General features: G+C 49.7%; 7 non-coding genes and 2 pseudogenes across 7 annotated transcripts; all 9 read left to right on the forward strand.

Annotated features, from left to right (window-relative positions):
- Positions 1 to 2538: 2538 nt before the first annotated feature.
- LOC134950546 (U1 spliceosomal RNA) lies at positions 2539 to 2702 on the forward strand. Its single transcript, XR_010183446.1, has one exon. It is a non-coding gene; the product is annotated as a U1 spliceosomal RNA (small nuclear RNA).
- A 152-nt stretch (positions 2703 to 2854) lies between these two features.
- On the forward strand, positions 2855 to 3016 carry LOC134952390 (U1 spliceosomal RNA). Its single transcript, XR_010184926.1, has one exon. It is a non-coding gene; the product is annotated as a U1 spliceosomal RNA (small nuclear RNA).
- A 674-nt stretch (positions 3017 to 3690) lies between these two features.
- LOC134951100 (U1 spliceosomal RNA) lies at positions 3691 to 3854 on the forward strand. Its single transcript, XR_010183901.1, has one exon. It is a non-coding gene; the product is annotated as a U1 spliceosomal RNA (small nuclear RNA).
- A 152-nt stretch (positions 3855 to 4006) lies between these two features.
- Positions 4007 to 4169, forward strand: LOC134952546 (U1 spliceosomal RNA). Its single transcript, XR_010185046.1, has one exon. It is a non-coding gene; the product is annotated as a U1 spliceosomal RNA (small nuclear RNA).
- Positions 4170 to 4840: 671 nt separating this feature from the next.
- LOC134953167 (U1 spliceosomal RNA) lies at positions 4841 to 4995 on the forward strand (annotated as a pseudogene).
- Positions 4996 to 5140: 145 nt separating this feature from the next.
- LOC134953407 (U1 spliceosomal RNA) lies at positions 5141 to 5282 on the forward strand (annotated as a pseudogene).
- Positions 5283 to 5977: 695 nt separating this feature from the next.
- Positions 5978 to 6141, forward strand: LOC134951390 (U1 spliceosomal RNA). The gene has a single exon (XR_010184139.1). It is a non-coding gene; the product is annotated as a U1 spliceosomal RNA (small nuclear RNA).
- Positions 6142 to 6293: 152 nt separating this feature from the next.
- Positions 6294 to 6454, forward strand: LOC134952116 (U1 spliceosomal RNA). The gene has a single exon (XR_010184721.1). It is a non-coding gene; the product is annotated as a U1 spliceosomal RNA (small nuclear RNA).
- Positions 6455 to 7126: 672 nt separating this feature from the next.
- On the forward strand, positions 7127 to 7290 carry LOC134951655 (U1 spliceosomal RNA). The gene has a single exon (XR_010184355.1). It is a non-coding gene; the product is annotated as a U1 spliceosomal RNA (small nuclear RNA).
- The last annotated feature ends 10831 nt before the right edge of the window (positions 7291 to 18121 follow it).

Raw genomic sequence — 18121 nt, forward strand, 5'->3', positions numbered from 1 at the left:
TGTTTAAATGTATAGTGCAGTTCATGATTTATAGTGTAGGCTGGCCTGTGCTGTAGTTCTTGAACTGTACTATACCGACAGCATTTGTATTGTGTTTTGGCTGTGCTGCAACACGGTACTTATGTGTGTAATGTTTATGTATGTTTTTTTGCTTCTTTATGTCAATAAAGACTGCTTTTTCAATCCAATATCTGAAAACAATCAATGTTTATCTTTGATGGCAATAGAAGTGGTATGATATTTGCTGCTTTTGAAAGGCAATATCTGATATGTCCCCTATCTGGGAACCATATATTAAATGGCTTTTCAGAAAAGGGAGATGGGAGAAGAGCTTTCAGTACTTGTAGGACCAATGCTCATTTCCTATTCTAGCCTCCAAAAACAGATTCAGTTGCATTTTCCAGCGTGTTTTGGATGCGCCTTTGCAAATGTCTTACATCGACAAACTTATTTAGTACTATTTTGCAAATAGGGTTACATTGTTGCAACATTGTGTTCCCTAATTGCTTGATTTTTTAAATGCAACAATTGATAAAGACACCTGATAACTGCTCTGTGGAGTCTTATTTTGTGTCTACTTCTTATCTACATTTAATTCTCTACCTCTAATCAAGGCATTTTTAAATGCTGGGGGCTGCCAGGACGTGAGGCCTACCTAGACTTTAGATCTGAATTTGAATGTACAAAGGGAGATGGTAGAAGAGCTTTCAGTACTTGTAGGACCGATGCACATTTCCTATTCTAGCCTCCAAAAACAGATTCAGTTGCATTTTCCAGCGTGTTTTGGATGCGCCTTTGCAAATGTCTTACATCGACAAACTTATTTAGTACTATTTTGCAAATAGGGTTACATTGTTGCAACATTGTGTTCCCTAATTGCTTGATTTTTTAAATGCAACAATTGATAAAGACACCTGATAACTGCTCTGTGGAGTCTTATTTTGTGTCTACTTTTTATCTACATTTAATTCTCTACCTCTAATCAAGGCATTTTTAAGTGCTGGGGGCTGCCAGGACGTGAGGCCTACCTAGACTTTAGATCTGAATTTGAATGTACTTGTGAACTAACTTAATTTCCTACTTCTAAATTCATTCCTAAATTCACTACTTACATGAATCCTGTAGTTGGGCATTTTGGGACTTCGATTGTGGGCATTGTTTTGTGTCCAGACCAGCAGCAGGTGGTGTGCATTTGCTGGAAAGGCATCGAAGACCTCCGATATGCTGCATCTCCTGATGTGTGTCTCCCTCAAGTGGCTGTCAGAAAATGCCTGCTAGACACCCCATTCCAAGCTGATTGTGACATCACGGTACATGCATCATAGAACAGGCATGCTAGAACATGGGTCTTCAACCTGCGACCCTCCAGCTGCTGTGGAACTACACATCCCAGCATGCCCTGCCTCAGTTTTAGCATACCTTAATAGCAAAACTGTGGCAGGGCATGCTGGGATGTGTAGTTTCACAGCAGCTGGAGGGCCACAGGATGAAGACCCATGTGCTAAAGCCAAGCCGCAGGTACATTGAATGCTAGCAAGCTGAATATTTAAATCCTTTTTATTCCGCAGCATTCCAATGTGGAAGATTCCATGGAACCAGAGATCCTTCCATTGAGAAGGACATGCTGCCTGGATGACTACACTGTGCAAATTAAATCACGGAGCCAGTTGGCTTGTGGGTGGCTCTGGTCACTGGGTGGTTGGGTGGGTGGTGTGTCAGAGGTGGAGCACATGCAAATGATTGTGTATCATCCAGCTAGTGAGAGAGAAAACTCATGCAGGAGTGTGCCTGCTTGTCAGTGGGTTATGCACCTTTCCAGACGTCAAATCTACATGGAGCAGCTGGAGAGGACAAGAGCAGGTTTGCAAAATATAGACAGAAGAGCTCTCCAGCCTAGTTTGCTGTCTGTTTCCACTTCTCTTTTCTTGAGCCGCTCCCTTCTATGCCCTTGCGCACTATCCTGACTTCTCCCATCTGCTTACTTTGTGCCTTCCAACGCACAATGCGAACTACAGGTAGTGCTGCAGGGCCCACACCCTTTTACTTGCCATACAGAGCAGCTCTGGAGCTGTTACAGTGCCCAGCTTCTGCAAGAAATCAGCTTGAATGCTTCAGGGGCTGGGGCATAGCCAACATGAGCCCCACACCGAAGGAGGGTGGAGGTGTTTAATGCGAACTAGGGGTCATCCAAGCGCCGCAAAAGGCCGCCATGCCCTGCACGCCCCTTTTCTCTTTTCATATGCAGACGAGGGTTGAAGCCAACTTTGACCCACTGCTTGGATGACATCACCATATGCAAATCCATCTGCTGCAGGCCTTCCCCCAGGAATGCTTGCACTAGTTGTTGCATTTGGTTTGTTGTTTGGGGGTGCTTCAGTATTAGGCAGCCTTCTGCCCTCCCATGTTCATCTGAAAATATGTGTTCTCCCTGCAGTTGTTGTCCCCAGATGAGAGTTCCCTTGTGCTGCCTCAGTTGAATCTTCTTAACTTGACAGAGATGTGCCTGAGCAGCGGCCCTCCCCAGCCCTATCCCAAATCATACTTATTTTGCATAGGAGATACCATGGTCATGAAGATTGTTCTCCCAGGGTGAGGTTCATTCATTGCATTCTGGGTATGCTGACCCCTGTGATTTCCCCAAATGTGGGAAACTTGACTGCATTATTTGTGGTAGTGGGGGACTGTGTTTGTGCTTTCCTCTGGTCAGCTCTGGTAAAAGTCAGATTTCTTTGTCTCAGATCTTCCTCTAGCCTTGTTCTTCTTTCGAGAGTTCCCTTGTGCTGCCTCAGTTGGATCTCCTTCACTTGACAGGGGGGTGCCCAAGCAGCGACCCTCCCCAGCTCTAGCCCAACTCCTACTTACCTGCCAGGTGAGATACTATGATCATGAAGGTGCTTCTCCCAGGGCAAGGCTCACCCATTGCACTCTGGGTGTGCTGCCCCTGTGATTTCCCCAAATGTGGGAAACTTGACTGCATAATTTGTGTTTCCACTGGTCGCTTTCATATAATTCAGATCTCTTTGTCTCAGGTCTCTCTCCAGCCTAGTTTGCAGTCTGTTTCCACTTCTTTTTTTTTGAGCCCCTCCCTTCTATACCCTTGTGCACTATCCTGATTTCTCCTCCTGTCTGCTTACTTTGTGCCTTCCAATGCACAATGCAAACTACAGGTAGTGCTGCAGGGCCCACAAACTTTTACTTGCATTACAGAGCAGCTCTGGAGCTGTTACACTGCCAAGCTGCTGCAAGAAATCAGCTTGAATGCTTCAGGGGCTGGGGCATTGCCAACATGAGCCCCACACCGAAGGAGGGTGGGGGTGTTTAATGCGAACTAAGGGTCATCCAAGCGCCGCAAAAGGCCGCCATTCCCTGCATACCCCTTTTCTCTTTTCATATGCAGATGAGGGTTCCAGCCAACTTTGGCCCACTGCTTGGATGACATCACCATATGCAAATCCATCTGCTGCAGGCCTTCCCCCAGGAATGCTTGCACTAGTTGTTGCATTTGGTTTGTTGTTTGGGGGTGCTTCAGTATTAGGCAGCCTTCTGCCCTCCCATGTTCATCTGAAAATATGTGTTCTCCCTGCAGTTGTTGTCCCCAGATGAGAGTTCCCTTGTGCTGCCTCAGTTGAATCTCCTTTACTTGACAGAGATGTGCCTGAGCAGCGGCCCTCCCCAGCTCTATCCCAAATCATACTTATTTTGCATAGGAGATACCATGGTCATGAAGATTGTTCTCCCAGGTTGAGGTTCATTCATTGCATTCTGGGTATGCTGACCCCTGTGATTTCCCCAAATGTGGGAAACTTGACTGCATTATTTGTGGTAGTGGGGGACTGTGTTTGTGCTTTCCTCTGGTCAGCTCTGGTAAAAGTCAGATTTCTTTGTCTCAGATCTTCCTCTAGCCTTGTTCTTCTTTCGAGAGTTCCCTTGTGCTGCCTCAGTTGGATCTCCTTCACTTGACAGGGGGGTGCCCGAGCTGCGACCCTCCCCAGCTCTAGCCCAACTCCTACTTACCTGCCAGGTGAGATACTATGATCATGTAGGTGCTTCTCCCAGGGCAAGGCTCACCCATTGCACTCTGGGTGTGCTGCCCCTGTGATTTCCCCAAATGTGGGAAACTTGACTGCATAATTTGTGTTTCCCCTGGTCGGCTCTCGTATAATTCAGATCTCTTTGTCTCAGGTCTCTCTCCAGCCTAGTTTGCTGTCTGTTTCCACTTCTCTTTTCTTGAGCCGCTCCCTTCTATGCCCTTGCGCTCTATTCTGACCTCTCCCGTCTGCTTACTTTGTGCCTTCCAACGCACAATGCAAACTACAGGTAGTGCTGCAGGGCCCACACCCTTTTACATGCTTTACAGAGCAGCTCTGGAGCTGTTACAGTGCCCAGCTGCTGCAAGAAATCAGCTTGAATGCTTCAGGGGCTGGGGCATAGCCAACATGAGCCCCATACCGAAGGAGGGTGGAGATGTTTAATGCGAATTAGGGGTCATCCAAGCGCCGCAAAAGGCCGCCATGCCCTGCACATCCCTTTTTTCTTTTCATATGCAGACGAGGGTTGAAGCCAACTTTGACCCACTGCTTGGATGACATCACCATATGCAAATCCATCTGCTGCAGGCCTTCCCCCAGGAATGCTTGCACTAGTTGTTGCATTTGGTTTGTTGTTTGGGGGTGCTTCAGTATTAAGCAGCCTTCTGCCCTCCCATGTTCATCTGAAAATATGTGTTCTCCCTGCAGTTGTTGTCCCCAGATGAGAGTTCCCTTGTGCTGCCTCAGTTGAATCTCCTTTACTTGACAGAGATGTGCCTGAGCAGCGGCCCTCCCCAGCCCTATCCCAAATCATACTTATTGTGCATAGGCGATACCATGGTCATGAAGATTGTTCTCTCAGGGTGAGGTTCATTCATTGCATTCTGGGTATGCTGACCCCTGTGATTTCCCTAAATGTGGGAAACTCGACTGCATTATTTGTGGTAGTGCTTTCCTCTGGTCAGCTCTGGTAAAAGTCAGATTTCTTTGTCTCAGATTTTCCTCTAGCCTTGTTCTTCTTTCGAGAGTTCCCTTGTGCTGCCTCAGTTGGATCTCCTTCACTTGACAGGGGGGTGCCCGAGCAGCGACCCTCCCCAGCTCTAGCCCAACTCCTACTTACCTGCCAGGTGAGATACTATGATCATGAAGTTGCTTCTCCCTGGGCAAGGATCACCCATTGCACTCTGGGTGTGCTGCCCCTGTGATTTCCCCAAATGTGGGAAACTTGACTGCGAAATTTGTGTTTCCCCTGGTCGGCTCTCATATAATTCAGATCTCTTTGTCTCAGGTCTCTCTCCAGCCTAGTTTACTGTCTGTTTCCACTTCTTTTTTCTTGAGCCCCTCCCTTCTATACCCTTGTGCACTATCCTGACTTCTCCTCCCGTCTGTTTACTTTGTGCCTTACAATGCACAATGCAAACTACAGGTAGTGCTGCAGGGCCCACACCCTTTTACTTGCCTTACAGAGCAGCTCTGGAGCTGTTACAGTGCCCAGCTGCTGCAAGAAATCAGCTTGAATGCTTCAGGGGCTGGGGCATGGCCAACATGAGCCCCACACAGAAGGAGGGTGGGGGTATTTAATGCGAACTAGGGGTCATCCAAGCGCCGCAAAAGGCCGCCATGCCCTGCATACCCCTTTTCTCTTTTCATATGCAGATGAGGGTTCCAGCCAACTTTGGCCCACTGCTTGGATGACATCACCGTATGCAAATCCGTCTTCTGCAGACCTTCCCCCAGGAATGCTTGTACTAGTTGTTGCATTTGGTTTGTTGTTTGGGGGTGCTTCAGTATTAGGCAGCCTTCTGCCCTCCCATGTTCATCTGAAAATATGTGTTCTCCCTGCAGTTGTTGTCCCCAGATGAGAGTTCCCTTGTGCTGCCTCAGTTGAATCTCCTTTACTTGACAGAGATGTGCCTGAGCAGCGGCCCTCCCCAGCCCTATCCCAAATCATACTTATTTTGCATAGGAGATACCATGGTCATGAAGATTGTTCTCCCAGGGTGAGGTTCATTCATTGCATTCTGGGTATGCTGACCCCTGTGATTTCCCCAAATGTGGGAAACTTGACTGCATTATTTGTGGTAGTGAGTGACTGTGTTTGTGCTTTCCTCTGGTCAGCTCTGGTAAAAGTCAGATTTCTTTGTCTCAGATCTTCCTCTAGCCTTGTTCTTCTTTCGAGAGTTTCCTTGTGCTGCCTCAGTTGGATCTCCTTCACTTGAGAAGGGGGTGCCCGAGCAGCGACCCTCCCCAGCTCTAGCCCAACTCCTACTTACCTGCCAGGTGAGATACTATGATCATGAAGGTGCTTCTCCCAGGGCAAGGCTCACCCATTGCACTCTGGGTGTGCTGCTCCTGCGATTTCCCCAAATGTGGGAAACTTGACTGCATAATTTGTGTTCCCCTGGTCGGCTCTCGTATAATTCAGATCTCTTTGTCTCAGGTCTCTCTCCAGCCTAGTTTGCTGTCTGTTTCCACTTCTCTTTTCTTGAGCCCCTCCCTTCTATGCCCTTGCGCACTATCCTGACTTCTCCCGTCTGCTTACTTTTTGCCTTCCAACGCACAATGCGAACTACAGGTAGTGCTGCAGGTCCCACACCCTTTTATTTGCCTTACAGAGCAGCTCTGGAGCTGTTACAGTGCCCAGCTGCTGCAAGAAATCAGCTTGAATGCTTCAGGGGCTGGGGCATAGCCAACATGAGCCCCACACCGAAGGAGGGTGGAGGTGTTTAATGCGAGCTAGGGGTCATCCAAGCGCCGCAAAAGGCTGCCATGCCCTGCACGCCCCTTTTCTCTTTTCATATGCAGACGAGGGTTGAAGCCAACTTTGACCCACTGCTTGGATGACATCACCATATGCAAATCCATCTGCTGCAGGCCTTCCCCCAGGAATGCTTGCACTAGTTGTTGCATTTTGTTTGTTGTTTGGGGGTGCTTCAGTATTAGGTAGCCTTCTGCCCTCCCATGTTCATCTGAAAATATGTGTTCTCCCTGCAGTTGTTGTCCCCAGATGAGAGTTCCCTTGTGCTGCCTCAGTTGAATCTCCTTTACTTGACAGAGATGTGCCTGAGCAGCGGCCCTCCCCAGCCCTATCCCAAATCATACTTATTTTGCATAAGAGATACCATGGTCATGAAGATTGTTCTCCCAGGGTGAGGTTCATTCATTGCATTCTGGGTATGCTGACCCCTGTGATTTCCACAAATGTGGGAAACTCGACTGCATTATTTGTGGTAGTGGGGGGCTGTGTTTGTGCTTTCCTCTGGACAGCTCTGGTAAAAGTCAGATTTCTTTGTCTCAGATTTTCCTCTAGCCTTGTTCTTCTTTCGAGAGTTCCCTTGTGCTGCCTCAGTTGGATCTCCTTCACTTGACAGGGGGCTGCCCGAGCAGCGACCCTCCCTAGCTCTAGCACATGTAAGTTTGTTTTTATTTTACTACATTGTGGTTTGTGGCTCTATACCATGTAATGCATGTCTTTTAACAGTAGTCAAGTCTTCCAATGTGCTTGTTAGTGAAACCCAATACATAGCTTTATTTTATTTTGTTTCTTCAAATATTGAATGCATATGTCTTATAACTTTTTTTTTCAATATATAAACATTTTTATTATAAGATTTTCAATGACACAAGTACATCCAAGTTGCAGATTATGGGTTGTGAAGGACAAATCAACCATATAAACAATTTAAGCAATTTAAATTGCATGCAGGTAGTAGAATATCAAACTCCTTGGATGAGAGTTGGTCGTAATAAACTAGGATAGAAAAGAATAAAGTAGAAAATAAGATTTTAAACCTACCGGTAAATCTTTTTCTCGTAGTCCGTAGAGGGTGTTGGGGACTCCGAAAGGACCATGGGGATAGACGGGCTCCACAGGAGACATGGGCACTTTAAGAAAGACTTTAGTTCTGGGTGTGCACTGGCTCCTCCCTCTATGCGCCTCTATGCCACAGTTAGAGAAACTGTGCCCAGAGGAGACTGACAGTATGAGGAAAGGATTTTGTTAATCCAGGGCAAGATTTTTTGTTAATTAAAGTAATCCAAAACTGGGATTGATATGTTGGCTCTTTTATTTTTACTTACAGTACAATAACTTTTACCATTTTAATTTGTTTTAATAGTATATTGACAGTATTGTTTTCTTTCAAAAATCCACTTAATTTTCTTTACCCTATTATTAAAATGGTAATTGACAAAAAAGGGCCAAGGAAAAGTACTTTTAGCCTTCTGCGTGGTAGGAGTCATACTAGGTAGGCAAGTTGTTTTAGCAGTAGCCAGATCAGCTACAATCTTATTGAGGTCTTCTCCAAAGAGAGTGTCTCCCTTGAAAGGAAGCACCTCCAGGGTTTTCTTGGAATCCATATCCACCGACCAGGATCTCAACCAGCTGTATAAAGTATTACCTTGGAACTGGTGATATGCCATTTGCACAAGCAAGCCATGTGTGACTGTATATGCATTTAAGGAGGGCCCCCCGGCAATACCACAAACCATTGAGTGTCAAGTATACTAGATATATCTTCATATCTCATGTGCTTTCTCTGAGACCAATCTTGTTATGCCCCTTCCCCACGAGGCATGCGCCTTTTGTCCATATTGCAAAAATAGTGGGGGGGGGGGGGGCATATAATTCTCTGTCACAGGGCACTAAGAAGTCTAGTTATGGCTCTGGTATGCATTATGTAATCTGGCAGACCATCTCTCCAACACTGGCTGATTGGAATAGAAATCCGGTTATCTATTAGCATTGCAACTCAGCAGATCAATGCAGTGTGCAGCCACACACTCCATATATCTGCTCAGCCACAATGCTGATTATTTCTTCACAAAGTACAAGGTGAGCTCCAAATAGAATTCTCTAGCTTAGATTATACCTTTCTATGCAAGGGTAAATAGCTCAATTGTTTGACTGCAATGCCACAGGAAATGGTTTGGATCCAAGACAGTGTGACTGAGTAATAAAGAAACCTTAAGATGAGTTCATGAATGTTGTAAAAGTATTAGTGAGAGAAGGGGTCAGGAGCATGCTAGGCTGCAAAAAATAAGGTAGGCTGCAAGTGAAAGTAATGATCTCCTATATATTTTCCCAGATCTGTCACTCTGTGTGGCTAACTCTGGGGGAAGTCACAGCAATGGGCGGAGACGGCATCTGCAGGACGATACACCAGTGCCAGCAGCAGACCGTAACAAAGTGACAGATTAGGGAGAATATATAGGAGGTAGGGAGGTGGCCATGGTACATGGCTGACCAAGGGACACTAGCTCATGTACCCCTTTACCACTGAGGCTAGCCACCAAGGATGGACCTGTCACCAGTGCACATGCAATAACCTCTTCTGCTGCCCTCTTTGCAACTCAGATTGCCCAGTGCTCCCCTTCGCTAACAGTCCACAAAGTTTCCCCATCTCACGATCTGCCTCCTCACCGCCACTTTCATCTCTACAGCACACGCGCATATCATACAAGATCCCATCATGCGTACGTAGGTCTGAAATGCCAGAGGGAGGTTGGGGGGAGATTGGCATGCGCCAGCAACACCACACAGCTCACTGTGACCACAGTGGAGAGGCGCTGCAACAGGACAATACACCAACCTCGGAGCAAGGAACTGCGTCGGTCAGGAGGAGAACTATTTCAATAGCATAAAAAGGTTAGTGCGTCCCACCCTATGAACACCAGACTCATCAAGTCACTGTTGCCAGAGTCTCATACAATGACTCTGAACCTCTAAGCACACTATTTGACTGTCCACACCCTGCTGTGCCTATTACCCATCTCCTCCACCACCCTCAACACTGACCCACACATCATTCACCCACAAAGATACAATAAAGGTAGTTTGGATAAATTAGCTAAATGAAATGGATTTAACCAATTTATCTAAATGACCATTTTTGGATGTTTTCCAGTGTTTGTGAGCAAATGGTCAATTGTCATTTGCTGCCACATATTAGCATAATTTTGTTTCAACTAGAAAAAAAAAATTGGACAGATAATCTAAGTGTGGATCCAGTTTAAAGGTCCGTATTCACGGCCCGATTTTGGGGAGAGATGTGTGCTGAGCGAACTGCTCAGCACACATCTCTCCCCCCGCTCAGCACAGCGTGATGTGTACTGAGCGTACGGGGGGTGGGGGGCGCTCATTTCACCCCCTGTGTAGGGCATTCTGTGTGTATCCAGCTTAACAGGTGTGAGCATCATACAACTACTGACTTGCGAGTAACTATACAGCAGCTCCATACCTTGTGACTTGAAGAAACACCAGTTAACCCTGGGAATGCTGCAGTCAAAGCAACAATTCCTCTTCTTACATTCCGCTGCACTTATTGTGGGGTAGCCGCAATTCCTTCTTCTGTACGGTTCCACATTACATTGTTTCTTGTCACTTCCTGTTGATGCAGTAAGGAAACATCCAGGAATTACAGCAGCTTAGTTTTTTTTTTTTTTTTTAACTGGTGCAATTTAGCTAAAACAGCTAACAGGAAATTTCCACTTAAATGGTATTTTCTAATCTTATCTGACCATGACTAAGAATAAAGGATACACAAGATAAACTCTTATAGATATGGACCTTATCCATGTTTAAGCTCCATCAAATCTGTAATCAATAGCACTACATGCTCCCACTCTACCACTGTACTGTATACTCTACCTGTGTTTTTAAGGTAAAAACACCATTTAACCCCAGTGACACTTGAATTAAAGCAGCAGCCTCTATAATAGCATTCTTTAGCATTAATCCCAGGAAATCTGCAATCTTCACGCTCTTTGATAGCCACGCTACATCGCTGTTTACTTGGATGGAGCAGAGAGCACAACATCAGGACATAGGAAATATTACAATGCATGATAAGAAAGGTGTGAGCTCTACAGCAAGGCCTCTAACCCTTTGCCAGTGCCAAATACATAGGGCTTAACTCAGATCTGATCACAGCAGCAAATTTATTAGCTAAAACCATGTACACTGCAGGGGGGGGGTGTATAATATGTGCAGAGAGAGTTAGATTTTGGTGCGGTGTGTTCAAACTGAAATCTAAATTGCAGTGTAAAAACAAAACAGCCAGTATTTACCCTGCACACAAACAATATAACCCACCTAAATCTCTCTGCAAATGTTATATCTGCCCCCCCCCCCCATCCCTGCAGTGCACATGGTTTTGCCCACTAGCTAACAAATTTGCTGCATCTGGGAATTACAGCATCTTAATATTTCTTTTTACAGAAGGTTCAGCAAATTCAATTATTTAGTGAAATACTGTAATCATAACAGTTACAGGGATATTGTAGGTAGATTTATTGTCAGTGGATAAATGTAAAAATTAAACCCTTAGGCATAGTTCCCAAATGCTGTCATTGCAATCCAGATTTTAAGGATATCATGCTTGAGCACAGGTGACTTAATTAGAACTTCGGTCAATGTGAATTAACCATTGGACTCAACCATGGTTATCCTTAAAACCCAGGGGTCTATTTAAGATCGATCTTAAATAAGCTGAAGGCTGCATATGCCTGAAGCAATATAAGAGTCCTATTTTTTGTGATTGGTTGTTGGTGACTAAGCAGTTGCTAGGCAGATCAGTGTGTTCTTGGGTATTTTTTCTATAGGATTATAGGGCTGTCCATCAAGAGGGTAGGGGTTGGTCTTGGAATAATATATAAGCCATGGTCATATGACTCAGCTTCCTCTTGCCATTTTGGAATGTACTGAGGTGCAGGTGTGTGTTAAGTCTGGGTTGCTGTATGTATTACTTTCTGCACACTGTTGGTATTTTATTGGTACTTGTTTATTCCCACTGTAGTTGTATTGCACTTGCTATTCCCCCCTCCCCTTTTTTCCTGCTCTCCCCCCATCCCGGGCTGTGCTTTAGATTATTCCCAGCGTTAGGTTACATCCCGCCCACGTAGATCTGCTCCCCCCCGCCACCTAGCCGAGGCCGCGGGCCCGCTTACCTCAGCGGATTATCGCTGGCCTCGGGTTCGGTTGGTCCCTGCTGCTGGCGCCCTGCCTGCGCCGCCCGCCGGACTGCTCCCTTTTATCGCTGATGGTGGCCGATTCCTCCGTCACGGCTGCAGCGTCCGGCATCCCTTAGCTTCAGCCTGAAAGCGTCCATGGCCTGCTGCGCCTCACGGAGCGCGGCTGTATCGGACCGCTGCGGCCACGCTTCTCCCCCTGCTGCTCGTCCGTGCGAGGGACACGGTACCCCTACTGCAGCGGTCGAGGATGTTTGGTTTGGCCGCGCTCCTGGCTGGGGTCTCCCCTGCCCCTGGATCCCGCTCTGGACGGCGGGTCCCTGGGGGTTTGCTATGCTGCGGTCCGCGCCTCTCCTCAGTCGTGCCGGTCTAGTGGAGGACGGGCGCCCCTGCGGCTGCGGGTGTGGTACGGGCGGGGGTGGTTTTCCCAGCGCCCGCGATGCTGCGGGGTCCCCTTTCCGGGCGCGTCGCTTTCCCCTCACCGCCGGCGGCTCCGGCGCCCACGTGGGCCTGGCGGCTCTGGGTTGTATGCGGGGGGGTGACGGGCATTGGCTTGTGCGGGCTGGAGCGGCGCGTGGGAAGCAGCCGCTCCCTGCCCTCATGGTGGACGGTGCATGGGTTGGGGTTTACAGCTCCCCTATGCGGGGGGGGGGGGGGGCATGCTATGATGGCCGAGGGCGGGTAAGGGGGGCCAGACGCTCTGGGTTTGGTGGACGGGTGTCCACGTTTTTTCCTCCCGGGCCCGCGGGGTGTTGGCGACTTCGTGTCGGGGTCACCTGCTGCGGTCCCACCTGGGGGCCCCTGCTCCCTGGGGCTGCGTGGTTCGTTTCCCCCTCCCACCATGTGACACGGTTCACGGGCCTGCCTGTTGCCCCTTTCACAATTTGCGCCATGTGCGGCGGTTCCGGGTCCGGAGCATTTACCCGGGGGTTGCTTCAAGGGGCCTCGGGTCAGCCACCCCTCCTCCCCCCGGCCTTTACGGATCATAGTTCGTTAATCCTCAGTGGCCGCGTACCCACGTGCACGGTTTTTGGCCTCCTGGCTACCGGGCTACACCATTGGTCATCCCGTTAGCCGGGCTTCCCCTCCTGCCGGGTGTTCCTTCCTCCCATCTAGGTGTTTTCCCCCCTCCTCAGCCCACTGTCCATGGGTCGCAGCGTTACTTTGCCCCTGCTTATGCCTCCTGTTTGCTGTCTTTATGCGCGGGCGCTGCCGGCGCTTGTTGTCCCCTCTGTTTTGTCCGCACAGGTGCCTGCGAGTCCAGGGAGTCTGTGGATTCATCGTGGAGGGATCGGTGACAAAGTAGGGATGCGGCTGCAACGACAGTGGATGATGCAATGACCGGGTCGGTGGCGTTGGAGCCGGCTGATGATATGCCACGTCATCCAGACACGGTGAGCATGCTGTTGTTTATTATTACTTTGCAGTTCTTGTACTTTCTTGTAGCGTTTTACTCTGGTTATCCTGGGCGCCCGCGTTAGTTGGCTAGGCTCATGGCGCTGCACGTGGCGTTAGGCTTCTCGGAAAGGCAAGGCGTCGGCGGTTACCGTTTTCCCCGCCCCTTCGGTTCGCGGAGAAAGCGGACGGTGGGGGGAGATTGGGTAGACGGCTTTCCATAATTTTCAGTTGTGGTTACGATTTTCTCGGGGTGATTATGACGTGAAGTCCATCGGGTTCGGGGGTGTGACGTCAATTTCTTGGGTTTATGTTTGGGGGTCGCGCGGCGGGCCGGACCGCCCAGTGGGGTCCCAGACCGCAGGTGCCTTGCAGTTTGGCGTTGCTGTTTTTTGCGCTCCTTGGTAGAAAAGGGGGGTGTCGCTTATGGCAGGGGCTAGTACACCATAGGTCCACTCCCGTGTTCGTCACTCCTGCGAATTTGCTAGGCCTGTCTCCCGTATAATGACGGTGCCCCAGCCGGGAACGGGTGTTTGGAGGTCCGCGCACGCTTTCCTGCATCAGGTCCGGCGGAGGGTGGTCGCCGACCCGGCTTAGGGCTCGTGCGAGCCCTATGACGTTTTTGTTTTTTCATCTCTTCCCGGCTTGTGCTTCTTCCCTGGGGGGTTATGGCCAGGGACCCCGGGCGGGGGCCGCCTTAGCCTACATTTGTCGTATCCTCGAGGGGTTTTTTCTTTGCACGCTATGCTGACAGGTCTATTTCCGATACCTCGCGCGGGGTGAGATTAGTCTTTCAGCGACTCTGCGTTTTTGTTCCAGGAATATGGGCCGGGTACCTCAATTTTGGTAACTTATACGTTGGGTAGTGTTTGCGCTGCTTCCCCTGCGTCCCTATCACCTCTAATTTTTCGGGCCTCGGATAGGGGCCTGTTATGCTGACAGGTTGGTGCCCCCGAATTTTTTCTGGCTCATGTGCCTTTTTTGGAGGAATTCTGCACTTTCTTGAGTTGAGGCACACGGTCCGGATCCGGCCCTTTCGGGGTTTCTCGCTACAGGGACTATTTTCTCTTCATGGGTCTGGGAGGCATTTTGGTTTGCAGGTATCCTGCAGTAGGTTGCCAGGTTTTTGTCAGGATCCTGGAATATCCCGTTGCCCCTGTATACGGCTAGGGCCTTACCGGTTGCCTGAGGTTTCAGGGGTTGGCGCTGGGCACAAATGCGGGTTGCTGTCGCCTCCCCGCTGACAAGGTACCGACTCTGTTGGGGTTTTTATTAACGACGGCTGGGGTCGACGTGAAGTCGGTTTAAGTGGGTGCGGTTGTTAGCTCCTCCCCGTTGGCGAGCAGGTTTATCCTCATGGGTGGCATAGGTTTCAAGGATACTACGGGCCCCCGCGGGGTCGACCAGGTAGCATACCGCGGTTTCCCTTCCCGTGGGATCAGAGATGTTTGGGTGGAATTGGTCTTCATTCCTATAGTTTTTTTTTACGGGGAGGTGGTTGTGGTCTCCTCCTCCTGGTCCCCTACGGTCCCCCTAGGCTTTGCGGCTGTTGCGACAGCTGCGTGGCTGCTGGCGGTGCATTTTTTGCCATCCCGCTCCGGAGTCGGATTGGTTTGGTGGATGCTTTGTCTCTTTGCAGTTTGATGAGTGCCGCGAGTGTGTTCCGGGGTAGCGTCATAAGGTTTCCTCATGCCCGTCTTCTGGCGGGTGGATTGTCCGGGTGGGTTGGCTACTCGGACTGGTCATGCGTTGGCTCTTTCCTCGTTTTTGGCGTCTGCTACGTCCCGGTGTTTTTTCAGTAGGTTGAATACAGCGGGTGTGTCCCTGGTAGACGGTTTGCTGGTTTTCCTGTTCGAGCGTTATTTGGGAGGGAGGGCCTAGGCGGCCAGGTATCCTGCCTTTGCGGGCATTTCCTTCCGTTCTAGACTGCGCAGGCTGGTGGACCCCTCCTGGTCTGTCGTTAGCACTTTGGGGTGGGGGCTAGGGTGCGCCCCGCGCCTGTGGACACACGTAGGCCTGTTACGTGGCAAATTTTGGCAGAGTGCTGGGTGTGCTGCCTCCTGTCGCCAAGTTGGTGTGGGAGGCGGCCCCGGTTTAGATTAGCCTTTGCTTTGGCTTCATTCTGGTTTTGCGGGTGAGCGAAGGGTGGCGAGCAGCAGGCAGTTTCGGAATGCCGGGACCTTTATCTGTAACGCGGGTTGCAGGGTGGTCGGTTGCGCGGCAGGATGGTGTGATCCACATCGGATCAAGCAGCTGGGGGTCGCTGGGTGTCCTTGGAGGCCCAGGAGGTTGTGAGTGTCGGCCCGCTGCGCCTGGCGCAGGAGTATGGATGGGCCTCCGAAGGGGCGACCAGTTGCTGATACAGGCGCTCGCTGGTTATCTCACTAAGGTACAGGGTTGCTGCGGTGTTTTGGGCTGCTGTTCAGGTGCTGGCCCGTTGGCGGTATACTGCTTGGGTCCTATTCCTTACGGATGGGGGAGGCTGCAGTTTGGCAGCCACAGGGGCCTCCACAGCAGCTATTCAGGAGCTGAGCCATTGGGGGTATACTTCTTAGATCCTATTCCTTGCGGTTTGGGGTGGCTACCTTGCGGCAGCCTCAGGGTCATCCTCGGCAACTGTTGAGGAGCAGAGCTTTTGGGGGTGTGCTTATATTAGGTCCTATCCCCGGCGAGCTGGGGAGGCGGACCATGCGCAGCCACAGGGTTCTCCACGACAGTGGTTTCAGGAGCAGGGTCGCTGGGGGGATGCTTGTCGCAGGTCCTATTTCCTGGCCGATTGGGGTGGCTGCTATGCGGCGGCCGCGGGGTCCCCCTCGGCAGCGGTTCCAGTGTTGGGATGTTTGGAGGTATACTTTTTAGGTCCTGTTCCTTGCAGAGGGGGGAGTCTGCCAGGCGGCAACCACAGGGTCCTCCCCGGCGGTTGTTCAGGAACTAGGGAGTTGGAGGTTTACTCCTTATAGGTCCTGTTCCGTTGGATTGGGGTGGCTGCTAGGCGGCAGTCACAGGGTCTCCCGCGGCAGCGGTCCAGGATCTGGGGCGTTGGGGGTGTACTTCTTAGGCCTATTCCTTGCGGATGGGGGTGGCGACCATGCGGCAGCCATGGGGTCCACCGCGGCAGCTATTCAGGGGTCTGCTGGAGGTATATTTGTTTTTTAGATCCATTCCTTGTGGAGGGGGGGTGACTGCCGTGCGGCAGACATAGGGTCCCCCTCGGGAGCTATTCAAGGGGTGTTTCATTGGGGATATACTTCTTAGGTCCTATTCCATAGGGATGGGGGTGGCTACCATGCGGAAGCCACAGGTTCCTCCATGGCAGCGTTGCAGGACGTGGTCCGTTGGAGGTATACTTTTGGGTCCTATTCCTTGCGGATGGGGGTGGCTACCGTGCGGCAGCCACAGGGTCCTCCACGGCAGCTATTCAGGAGGTGCTCCGTGGAGGGAGGCTTACTATAAGCCTTCTGCATGTGGATAATGTTTAGTTGTGCCTGTTGTGCTAACCCAAAAACTTGTTTACCCGTCGGTTTTTGAACAAGTAGCGTTCAGGAATCGAGGGTGTGAAGTGAATTTTTAAATTTTCCTCCGAGGGGGCCTAATTACAATTGGCTCAACACAGGTCCACGGGAGGTTTTTTGAGTTTTCTCCTTCACTTGGGTTAGTTCTGCTATCTGTCACTTGGTTTTCTATGTGATGTCGGTCATTGATGATTTCAGGGTGTTTTTCTTTTGCAGCCGTCAAAGGTTGAATGGGAATGGCTGGTTTGGCCACTCTTACATTTTGGGCGGCAGGGCATTACTTGGCGCATAGGACAGCTGATGTTTTGGGTTACGGCTTTTAGGTGGTCAGGCATCCTCTGCTGGTACTGCGTCAGCCGCAGTTTTGGCAAGGGGGGAAGGCGTTTCGTCTTCTCCGGCTGAAATTTTGCAGGTTTTGTCTTACCTGGGGTTCTGGTCCTTTTAGTTAGCTTTCTCCTTTCCTGGTTTCTATTGGTTTGGATGGCGGGGCGGTTTGTTAAACCTCTGTGGCGGGAAGTCGCTACCAACCAGCGGTCAGATGGGCATAAGTGGTCATTGTGGGGCACCCTCTTTAGAAGGACGGCAGGTGTGTCCTTCTCTTGCGGTTGGACATTTAGACGTTCCCCTGCGGGAACCGAACGTTTGCCAGAGAAAAGAGGGGTGAGGCCTGCACAATGCGGGTTATGCAGGTAGGAGGCGGGGTTTGGTGTACTCCCCTCCTTGGTGGTTGGATTTCATCCAACGGACCGGAGCTGGTGTCTGGTAGCGACTGGTCCTTTTGCCATCCTCCAATATAAAATCAATTCAATTACAATTATAGTTTAAAGAACAGGTCAGCGATCAATAAATATCGTCTGGCCTTTAACTACAGCTAACCGTGTCCGTGTCGTTATTTTAGTGTGTCGTTATTTTAGTGATAAGCTAGCTTAAAGAAGTGTTTATGTCAATCGCAATAAAATTATGGGCGCCTTAAATAAGCTGAAGGCTGCATAAGCCTGAAGCAATATAAGAGTCCTATTTTTTGTGATTGGTTGTTGGTGACTAAGCAGTTGCTAGGCAGATCAGTGTGTTCTTGGGTATTTTTCCTATAGGATTATAGGGCTGTCCATCAAGAGGGTAGGGGTTGGTCTTGGAATAATATATAAGCCATGGTCATATGACTCAGCTTCCTCTTGCCATTTTGGAATGCCCTCCCGCCCGCCCTGACCATAATTTTAT

The sequence above is a fragment of the Pseudophryne corroboree genome, chromosome 8 (genome assembly GCF_028390025.1).
Source record: "Pseudophryne corroboree isolate aPseCor3 chromosome 8, aPseCor3.hap2, whole genome shotgun sequence".
NCBI classification, from domain to species: Eukaryota; Metazoa; Chordata; class Amphibia; order Anura; family Myobatrachidae; genus Pseudophryne; species Pseudophryne corroboree.